The 11,659-nt window shown below is 45.2% G+C and overlaps 1 long non-coding RNA gene across 1 annotated transcript; it reads left to right on the top strand.

Moving 5' to 3' along the window:
* Positions 1–5,842: 5,842 nt before the first annotated feature.
* On the top strand, positions 5,843–10,612 carry LOC128798120 (uncharacterized). The gene is made up of 3 exons (XR_008434331.1): positions 5,843–6,182; positions 7,499–7,640; positions 10,397–10,612. It is a non-coding gene; the product is annotated as an uncharacterized LOC128798120 (long non-coding RNA).
* Positions 10,613–11,659: the final 1,047 nt, after the last annotated feature.

Raw genomic sequence — 11,659 nt, 5'->3', positions numbered from 1 at the left:
GATTTATTTTGAAAAGTGCACAGAAGAGTGGATTGGGAGTCTTTTGTGACTTAGTCAGCACTCAGTTGCCAACCACTCTAGTAGGTGAGAAGAGATATTCTCAACTTGCAATATAATTCCCAAAGGGCAGAAAAGGCAGTTGTCAGCTCTGATCTCTGGATGAGGATTCCCTCTTCATCTTACCCTTCATAATGGTCCCAGCCCTGGTGAGGCTGAGAGTGTTAAGGAAGAGAATTGCTTCAAATATGCAGGTGTCTTTGAAAAAAAGAGAACACTTGCCATCTGGCTACCTATCCATTTGAAAATAATTTCTTCCTCAGTGTGCTGATTAACTGCTGTGATTGTCAGGAACTGTGGTAATCTTTGTCCTACAAAGAAAATTTAGCACATTTACTGCTGCTGCAAACAGTCCAGGAGTTTACAGAATTTATTAATTATAAACCCTATTCAAAGTCCTTAGTTTTGTTCTTCTCCTAAGATTTGCAGTGAGCTTGGCCTTGTGATGTGCCTGTGACAAAGGCAATCATTACTGGGACCAGAATGAACATGAATTGAGCAAGAAAGTCACACCACCAGTCCCTGGATCAACCTAAATGTTTGAATTCCAGTTCAAATGTTTTGATGCTGAAACTGGAGAGTAAATAAAAACAATCAACAAAGGATTTTGTTCAGCTGTGAGATTCCCTGTTGCCCCTGCTTTTAAGCATGCTGGAAATCAGAACAGCTGCTGTTGTCTGCTTCTGCTATTAGTCCTGGGAAGAGTCAGATTCTGACCATGGGGATGAAAGAGAATAGTTCAGTATTTGGCATGGTAACTGATTCATGATGTAGGTCACTGTCCTTGCATCTGTTTTACCACAGTCTGTGTCCCCTGGTTTTGCAGGCCAATATGCAAACAGTACAGTGCTTTTCTTACATTAATTCTCAAAGCTGATATCAACAGAAATTAGAATTGCAGGAATACCATCCTGGAGAGAATTGTATTGCTGTGACTCCTCTCTCTCCCTTCACACTTTCCCAGCCTCAGCTGCATGGCAAAGTCATCTTTGCTGTTGACCACCTCCCTTGTGTAGATCATTGCCCTGAGGCTGGCTCACTTGGTCAGAGCAAGGTGATAATACTGGGGAGGTTGAGGGTTCAAGCCCTCTGTGGGACATTCACCAAGAGTTGGACTTCATCCTGGGCCCCTTCCAGCTTGGAATATTCTGTGATCCTGTGTCTGAGAGGAAGGAGACCTGAATGGAATCAGTGCCAAACAGATTCTCAGGTTGCCTGAGGCACATCTGGGTGCAGTAAACATGCCCTTCTCCCTTGTTTTACAAGTATCATGTTAATTTTGAAGGCAAGAAGTGCCAAGCAGAGCAATACAGATACTTGACAAAAAGCTTGAAGAAATAATGGTGAAATTGGATTCCTTAAGTGAATTCCTTTAAACCAAACACTTTGTGTATATGGGTCCAGAGATTGCAGAGGAGCCCTGAACTGGGCCAGGCAATCTTTCTGGTGTGGAGTATTATCAGCTTCTTCCCTGGGGGACACTCACATGAATGAGAGGGCTCAGTTCAGATCACCTTCACTATCCAGTAATTGTCAGCCTGCCAGGTTTAAGGCTAAGCAAGTGATGGGAATTGATGACAGAAATCACAGAACATGCTGAGTCTGAAGAAACCCACAAGGATCACAGAGTCCAACTTCTGGCCCAGCACAGCACCATCCCTAAGAGTCACACCATGGGCCCGAGTATTGGCCCAACACTCCTGGAGCTCTGCCAGCCTTGGTGCTGTGGCCACTGCCCTGGGGAGCCTGTTCAGTGCCCAGCCACCCTCTGGGGGAAGAACCCATTTCTAACCCCCAACCTTCACCTCCCCTGACACAGCTTCAGGCCACTCCCTCAGGTGCCATCGCTGTCACACAAAGCAGAGATCAGTGTCTGCCCCTCCTCTTCCCTCACCAGGGAGCTGCAGACTGCAATGAGTCCCCTCAGTCTCCTCTTCTCCAGCTGAGCAGACCCAGTGCCCTCAGCAGCTCCTCACAGGCTTCCCCTCAAGGCCTTCCCTGTCCTCGTGGCCTCCTTTGGCCTCTCTCGAACAGTTCAAGATCTTTCTCACACTGTGCTGCCCAAACCTGCACACGGCTCTCGAGGTGAGGCCGCCCCAGGGCAGAGCAGGACAATCCCCTCCCTGGCCCCACTGGCAATTCTGGGCCTGGAGCCCCAGGACAGGGATGTCCCTGCTGGCCCCAGGGCACTGCTGGCTCACAGCCCACTGGCCACCAACCAGGACCCCCAGGTCCCTTTGTGTGGTGCTGCTTTCCAGCATCCCCTTCCCCAGTCTGTACGCACGTCCAGGGCTGCCCCGGGGCAGAGTCCAGAACTTTCCACTGTTGAACTTCATACAGTTGGTGATTGCCCAGCCCCCTGCTTTGTCAGGTTATCTCCTCAGGGCCTCTCTGCCTTTGAGTTTTGTATCATCTGCAAACATAATTTGTATCTGTTCAAGTCTTGTGTCCAAATAATTTTTGAAGACGTTGAAGAGCGCAGGGCTGAGGATGGGGCCCTGCAGAACCCCACTGGGCACAGGCCCCCAGTCTGATGTAACCCCATTTGCTTAACCCTTTGTGCCTGACTCATGAGCTCACCCTCCATGACCTATTTATCCATCTGCGGGATGGACATTTTGTCCAGAACTATCCTGGGAGAGACAGTATTGAAAGCTTTACTGAAATCCAAAAGGATTACATCAACTGGCTTCCCTTGATCAACCAGGTGTGTTACCTTGTCATAAAAGGAAATCAGGTTTGATAAGCAGGACTTTCATCTCATGGAGCTGTGCTGGCTGTGACTGATGGCTGCATTGCCTTTTTAGTGTTTTCAGTGCCTCCTAGAATAATCTTCTCCATAACTTTACCAGGCACTGAAGTGAGACTGACAGGCCTGTAGTTTCCAGGGTCATCTATCCTGCCCTTCTTGAAAATCAGGACAATTTTTTCTAGCTTCCAGTCCGCTGGGACCTCTCACATTCCCAAGACTGCTCAAAAATCATTGAGAGAGGTTTTGTGATGATATCAGCAGCTCTTTGAGGATTCTTGGGTGAATCCCTTCAGGCCCCCTATATATGCAGGGATTTACCTGGAGCAGCAGATCCCACACAAGTTCAGGGTCAACTGGGAATCGATCATTCTTGTAATCAAGGTCCTCCAGCTCAGGGCGCTGAGATGCCCTTGGACCATCATTCATGTTGACGATGGAGGCCAATAGAGCATTAAATACCTCTGCCTTGTCCCTGTCCCTGTTTGTGAGGTTACCATCCTCATCCCAGAACAGGCCAATGGTATTTTTACACTGCCTTTTGCCATTACCATAATAAAAACCTCTTTTTATTGTCCCCCATAGTCCTGGCAGCTTCAACTCCAGTTGAGTTTGGCTGCACAAATACAGTGGTGAGCAGTATCTCTGTATTCTTCCCATGTCACCTGATCTTGCTTCTACTGGCCACACACCTTCCTTTTTCACCTCATTTCCAAGAGAAGATTCCTGTTTAGCCAAGCCAGTCTTCTGCCTCACCAGCTTGACTTCTGACATTTGGGAATTGCCTTAGGAGGTGATGTTTAACAAGTGACCAGCACTGATGGACCCTAGCACCTGCAAAAACATTTTTCCATGGGACCTTACTCACTAATTCCCTGAGCAGCCTGAGGGCTGCTCTCCTCATGTCCACAGCTGAGGTTTTGCTGGCACTTTTCCTCCTGTCTACAGATTTTAAACTCCATCACTCTGTGATTGCTGTGGCCAAGACGGCCCCAAATCTCCCCTTTTCTCATGAGATCCTATCAGCTGACAAGCAGTAGATCAAAGAGGGCATCTTTCCCGTTCTTTAAAATCTGTTCCATAAAGTTCTCATCCAGCCTTTTAGGAATCTTCTAGCCCGGGCTGTACCAGCTGTGTGATGCTCCCAGTTAATTTTTGTCAAGTTGAAGTCCCCCATAAGGACAAGGGCAGTTGGTCTGAAAGTGTGCCTTAGCTCCTCAAGGAATCCATTGGTGTTGTTGTTGTGGCTGGGAGGTCCAGAGGAGATTCCCATGGTGACAGCTGCATTGTTTGTCTGTGCTTTGATTCTTACTCGGAGGCTCTCAACTGTGCCATTGCCAGCTGTGAGCTCCAGACATTCCAACACTTCCATTGCCACTCCTTTGCCTCTCCTTCCTTGCCCATCCCTCCAGAACAGCCTGGAACCTTCCAAAAAGGGCACTTCAGTCACAGAACCCATCCCACCAGGTTTCACTTATGCCAGTGATGCCACATCTCTGGGGCTGGCCAAAGCCTCAAGCTCCTCTTGTTTGTTCTTCATGCTGTGTACATTAGTGTAGAAATAATTCAGGTGTTGTACACTGAGCCAACACCTCATGAAACATTCTGAGGGATCCCTCTAGCTCTCCTTTCCTCAGGTTTTGGTATTCCATCCCATTGCTCATCACTGGTCAGCCTGGCTTTATCCCCTTCCCCCTTCCAAGCTTATTCCATGCTCTGTCAATGAGCACGAGTGGCTCCTTCTCCCCTCTGGGACAGGTGCCTCCTCTCAGGTGTCAGTAGAGCCCCTCATAATCAACAAACCCAAAATTTTTCCACTGACACCAGTCTCAGAGCCATACCCATTGACCTGATGGATCTGCCTCTTCCTATCAATATTAGCTGCTGTTAACAGAAAAATTGAGGAAATCTCTACTGTACTCCTGATCCGGCTCCCCTGATCACAGGGCCCTGAAGTCTCTTCTGATTGCATTTGACTTCTCTTTCTTACTTTGTAAATGAATCAGAGCTCATTTAAACCTGCACAGGACCTGGACTCTTACTCCATTAAGACAGGACAGTCATTTTGCAAGGGTGTGTGGAAGAAAACAGCATTCAAGAATCAGGTTTACAAGAGGATCCAGGTGCTTGAACATGAGAAATTTTGTTCTTTCACATAGCAAATGCTGATTGGAATATCAACATTAGTGGAAAAAGGCCCAAATTCACATAAAAATAAGACACTTTCTTAAAAAATATAGAATAAACTGCTTCTTCATTTCTTATAGTTCTCATGTCAACACCAGATGCTTTTGCCTTAGTCAAATGCAAGTTAGTGATCTAAGCCTTGCATTAAATGGATTAAGAGTTATGGTCTGTGTGACAAAGAAACTGAGACTAGAAAATCTTCTTTGGACTGGAATCTGAAGAATGAGAATTATGTTGCAACATTATTGATCCAATAATGGCAAAAAAAGAACAATAATAACATGTTCTTGAACAACTACCAGCTGAAAAGAGGGATAAATTCTTGCCATCCTATTTGCTATTCAGACATTAGAAATGACAAATTACATAAAGGGTAATATATTAGATGTCTTATTGTAGGGCATCTGCTCCCTGGAGCTATCTCAGTCAACGCAGTGGATAACAACCATAAGTGCATTTTTGGGATGGCAACTCACACTGAATCTCAGCAGCTGCCACTGTGAAGACACACTCTGGAAACAGCCCGGTCTCAAACAGAAACAATGTCTGATTCATATGTTCAGAAGCAAATACAAAAGGTTTTTCATTTCACCATCAGATACCTGCTGAACTGTTCAGTGCTCTGTAAGTCGGCTGCTACTCGTCTCTGGCTTTTCCCCCTCAGGGGAAATTTTGTGAAGGTTGACTTGACTGGAAGCTGAACAATGCCAGAGTGAGGAGCAAGTCAGCCTCATTCAGATGTATTTCAGCTTAACCTTATTTTATTGGAAGTGGAGTCCCAAAATTCAAAAGCATGGGAACATAATGGGATAACTGTGTATTTAGAGCTGCAGTGTCTCTGGGGCTGGATCTAGTCCTTCATCCCAAATGTACAACTTTTGGGTAGTGGGATTCATCCTATGCAACTACAGACCAAAATCACTTACATGATATGGAGACACCTGAAGATGTAGGTGCTAGGAGATGAGATAAATCATCCTATATTCCACCAGCTATACAGGGAGAGGAGGGGAAAAATCATGTCCAGCTGTGCTCAGCACAGCTTTAAGGATTTCACCTGATCCTCCTCACCAGCGGCTAAAAAGTTATTTAAGTTCAACACTAAGGAGTTTGGGTTTGCTGGCACATGTACTTTCAGTCCAGGAATGGAACTGCTGTTCATGAGTTCACTGCCACCATCAACTCCCAGGTGCATTTCAGAAATATGTTTCTGTTTGAGGAATTAATTGTTTGTCTCTGGTAACATTGGGGTGATTTTAAAGCACTTCAAAGGATATATCAGGTCCCAGTTGGGACTGTTAAAATGACACATTGAAGCTGGGCAAATCTGAGGCGCCATGGATCAGAAATGGAAATAGTTGTTGTAGCTTGTTAGCTCTACACTTTGGCATCCATGGTGAGATGGTTGAGAATCATGTCCACTTTGTATATCTCAATTTTTAGTTGTGAAATAGGAAGCAGCCTTTTCCTTTCAGTTAAGTGCTTTGACTTTTACAAGTGAGAAATGTTAAACAAACAGATTGAAATCACTAGAGTAGTGGGAATACTTCCTTTAACTTCAGGGAGATTTGGCTTATGGCCTGTCCCATATTGTATTGCACTGGCTCAATTAGAAAAAGAATAATGAATTAAAAGGTCACAGTTTTTTAAACTACAATGCAGGAATAAGGGTAAAATATGTGTGGTGGGGTTCCTCTTTAGCTGCCCTGAGTGTTTGCCATTAGGTACGAATGGGAACTCTCCAACCAACAAGTTCACTAATCTCGTTTTAATCTCATTGAGTTCTGAACATTTTCTGGAAAACATTTTTCAGAACTAATCTGCCCAAGCAGGGCGGGGAAAATGTTAAAACACACAAAAATCTGCACAACAGGAAATAATGTTAGAAAGCTGTGAAAATCATTTATCCTTTTGAAGCGTAATGGTTTTTAATTTTCTCATGCCCTGATCTCCCTGGCAACAATTTAAAAGTACATAAGCATTCATGAATCAAAGCCATTCACGTCTGCATTTTTAATTATGTGTCATAGGATTGAAACTTTCCCTTTGATCTTTGCATTTAAAGGGATTTACAATTTAATGATTACAATCCACCTCCCCCCAAAGCCTGTGCTTATTACTGAGCAATGTCACAAAGGGGTCACTGTTGGACAGGGGAAGACAGGCTTGTTCTGGATGTTACAAGCCTGTATGTCTGAAACCTGCTATGGCCTGGCTCATGGAGCAGGTCCCTGTGTGCTGCTGGCTCTTCCCAGTGGTGGTGACTCCAGGCCTTTTGCTCTAGGCAAGGCTTTTAAAACCAAAGTGAGATCAAACAGAACAAAAAGAATCTGGTTGCCCATGAAGAAGTCCTGTGCTCTGGGCTCTGCCTCTCTTTGCCCTGTGTAATGACTCCAGCAGCATGGGCACATGACAAAGGGAGGCAGGGACACCCCGGGTGCTGTGAGGGGGGGTGGAAGTGGTTCATGGCTTTGAGTGAAAGGAGCACTTTGTCCTTCAAAGCAGAAATCAAGCAAAAAGAAGCACTTAAACCTTTTGATTCAAGCTGGAGAAAACACAGGGCTGTCCCATCGTGCCTCTTTGAGGGAACGGTCTCTGAGGAGCTTGGTCAGCAGGGCAGAGAGGAAACCTTGTGGTTGACACACAGGTTGAGATGTGGGGCATCTGATTACCTTGGGGGGAGAGAGCTCTGGGGGTGGTGGGAAGATGATGGAGTGGGTCTGGGATGGAACTGGGATGGGCCTGGAAGGGTCTGGGATGGGTTGGGTATGGGGATGGATCTGGGATGGGTCTGGGTCTGGGATGGGCCTGGAATACGTGTGGGATGGGTCTGGAAGGGTCTGGGATTGGTCTGGGTCTGCGATGGGCTTGGAATGGATCTGGAATGGGTCTGGGATGGGTCTGGGTCTGGGATAGGCCTGGAATGGGTGTGGGATGGGATGGGAATGGGGATGGGGATGGGATGGATCTGGGATGGAACTGGAATGGGGATGAGTCTGGGATGGGTCTGGAATGGGTCTGGGATGGGCCTGGGATGGGGATAGGGATGGGGATGGGGATGGGGATCGGTCTGGCACGGGTCTGGGCCTGGAATGGGGATGGGTCTGGAATGGGCCTGGAATGGGGATGGGTCTGGGATGGGTCTGGGATGGGTCTGGAATGGGGATGAGTCTGGGATGGGCCTGGAATGGGGATGGGTCTGGAATGGGCCTGGAATGGGTCTGGGATAGGTCTGGGATGGGTCTGGAATGGGGATGAGTCTGGGATGGGTCTGGAATGGGGATGGGTCTGGGATGGGTCTGGAATGGGGATGAGTCTGGAATGGGTCTGGAATGGGGATGGGTCTGGAATGGGTCTGGAATGGGTCTGGGATGGGGATGGGTCTGGAATGGGCCTGGAATGGGTCTGGGATAGGTCTGGGATGGGTCTAGGATGGGAATGCTCACCAGTGGCATCACCAGATGTCAGCACTTTCCCATTAGAGGTCTGTGACTTGATGCAATGTGCAGCACAAACTGAGCACTTTCTAATGAATTGTTCTTTCAAAGCTTTTTGCTGGATATTTAATTTTCCTGCTTAATAACAGTTTAAAGGTCACACGGATCAGTGACACACGCAAAATAAATGAAGGTTACTTTTGATGTGCCTGTGCAAAATTAAGGCCTTGTGCAGAGTGCTTTATATGCATAATGTTGTTGCATTTTCTTGTAAAAACATCAGTAAAATAGTACTGAGTAAAAAACCCTGATTAGAATATTTTACGTCTTATTAAGCTACTTATGGGTGTAGATAGGATAGCAGGGCTTCTGTTAATCAGTGCTGTAAGTTGACTCCATGGTGAGCTGATGAGTTGAAAAATTTGTTTAGATCCCTTTTTGTCCCTCTTTAGAGAGCTTTTAATATAGTAGGCTTTGTGGAGTGAACATAGGTTTGTACCATTAACCATAAGCTAACATTACATGATTTAACCTTAGAAACATCACTTATTGAGCTTACACTTAAAACCATCCAACTGATATTTTCACTGAAATGCACTCTATGATGATCCAATTTTACAATGATTTTCTCAGATGAAAAAATTCATGGTTACACTATTGACAGCTGCTGTTAAATTACTCCAGATGGGATTATACTAGAGATAGACCACTCAGACACATAAAGGCTACAGGAAAAGATCCTAACAATCATAAAAATGGGAATCAGGAACTAGGAAACACTCATGCCTTTCAGAGCACAGGTACCATTCATAGCCTAGAGAAGTGCTGTAGTTCAAAGATAAGCGTGAATCAAACTTTGGGAATCAGTAGGGACAGCAAGCAGCTGAGAAACAGGGAGGCAGACAACTTCTAAAAGAGGAGAAGACTTGAGCAGAATTTTGCTTTCTTTGTTGCATTTCAGTTGGGTTTGGATTTTTGGATTTTTTTTGACTGAATGAAAATATTCATAAAGTACAAGAGAGTAGGAGGAGCAGCAGTTTAGTTTTTGAAGCAGCAGCAATCTATAGACTGCTTTTGCCCATAAGATGATTAGTGCCATGGTATAATTAGAGAGGAAAGAACAAAAGGAAGAAAAGTATTGCTGAGGGCTTCAGTTTAATTTACAGGGAAATCTAGGCAAGCAGCTAAATATAATATACTCCTTTTAAAACATTATAGTTTGGTATTTTATTTTAAAGAGGACAGATCATCAGTTTATAAAGGTAGAAACACCAGTTCTAAGAAATACATCCTTTCCTTTTAGAAATCTCTTCTGTAGACTGAATTTCCTTTTATTGAAATACATTTTATTTAAATAGTCTGTGATACTCCTGTTGAACTATAACTGAACTCTGTATCCTGAATAGAGTGCTGAGAATTTTAATTAAGCAGGAGCTGGGGAAGATTAGACCATTGCAGTTTGATCCTCCAAGTCCTGCATCCCTGGTGTGTGGTTGTGATTCTGCAGTGCTCAAGTTTCCATTTGTCACATCTGTCTTGGCATTCTCAGGCACAGTTGTCAGTGAGTCCAGTATCTGCAAGGATGCAGAACACGTGGATCCTGTTTGGAGCCTGGGAAAGGGGCTTTGGACCTGAGTGATTTGCTCATTGCTTGCACTCATCTGTGGTCTGTCACTCCAGTTCCCTTCTGTGGCACATAGGAAATAAATAGTTTGGAGGGCCTCACCAAATCTGGAATTAAAACCAGGACTGTCTTTGTTGGCAGTGGCAATAGAAGGATTAAGAAAGCAATAATTTGGTGCCAATTTTCCTTTTGCCCGCAGAAGTGGCTCTTGGCATAGCTGGTACAGTGTGCCAGCAACAGGCTGCTGGCAGGAAGTCAAATTGTTACTGAACAGCTTTCTAATGTTGTGTGCTCTGAATTGCTCTGTCCTTTGGTGTATGAATGTGGCATCTTCTTTTCCAGGTGGAAGATGTGAGACACAACATGAGGAAGTGCAAAGCTGACATAGTCCTGGCTTGGAACATCCCATGTGTGTGAACCTCTTTCTGACAGTTTTGCTCTAAAACTCCAGGCTTGGAGCACCCCACATGCCTGACTGTATTGAACTTCTTCCTGCCAGAATTCCTCTAGAACATTTGGGGACTCCAGCTAAGCCATCATCAAGCAAGGGCCTTTGCTGGCTATATAATATATTTCTTCCTCTGTTTACTGCCTTCTTCTTGTCTCTTTTGTTGTATGTCTGACACAAGGTTATGGACTACAGGGGACATTCAATATCTCATTTTCTGCAGAGTTCCTATTAGAAAGTTCCTGTGATCTTCATAGTACTCCAAGAAATTATTACAACTGGCTAAAACCAAGTTGACTGCAATAGAAAGTAACAAAGAATCAATGGATATACTTAAAATTTGTTATATAAAGTATTCAGCTAATTATTTTAAATAATTAGCATATTTGGAGAAAATATTACAGGGATGTGCAGTTTTTGCAAAAAGCAAACCCACTAGATTAATTGAAGGAAAAGTGCTTAGCTCAGGGCTGCCCTTCTTTCTGTTATGGTTGTTGTGGCTGGAATGGGGGCACGTCAGAGCACCAGCCGTGAGCTTTAGGGGAGATTCCAGGGTCCTGGGTCACACAAGTAGAACAGAAAAGCCCACAGTGCCCCAGTGTGGGAAAGAACAGACAGAAAGTGGGACTCCAGTGCAGTGGGGGATGCAGCCCTGGGCTGATGGGGAGACAGCTACACACCACAGACACACCACATGGAGGAGCATCAGTGTAGCTTTAGCAGCTGCACTGGAGGAGGAATCCTCCTGCCTCAGCACTGTACAGCTGAGTTTATGGGGCTATATTTTCTTTGTCTGCCTAGATTTGAAAGATTTAGAACAATTCTTCTAGCTCCTGAATGTCAGTGAGCTAGTTTGAAGAGATAGCTTGGGTTGCCAGATGTCTTGAAACCCCAGACACGTTCCCTGCACAAATCAACCCTGCACATCATGTGCAGTGAATTTAATGATACCAAACCCATGCTGAAATCATTCTGGTTGTGCTGTATAATGCCTGTACACAGAGACTTGTTTGGGAGGTAAAAGTGACATCTTCCTGATCCCTTCTCTTTATTTGTAAACCCATGACAAGCAGACACAGAGCAGGCTCTACTGCTGGTGGCTTTAGGCTGTGGTCCCACAGTGGCCTTGGCACAGGGTCACAGTACTCTGCTCACAG

Source organism: Vidua chalybeata, chromosome 20, assembly GCF_026979565.1.
Source record: "Vidua chalybeata isolate OUT-0048 chromosome 20, bVidCha1 merged haplotype, whole genome shotgun sequence".
Classification (NCBI taxonomy): domain Eukaryota; kingdom Metazoa; phylum Chordata; class Aves; order Passeriformes; family Viduidae; genus Vidua; species Vidua chalybeata.
The sequence above is the reverse complement of the archived record's forward strand: the minus strand, read 5'-3'. Positions and strand labels throughout refer to the sequence as shown.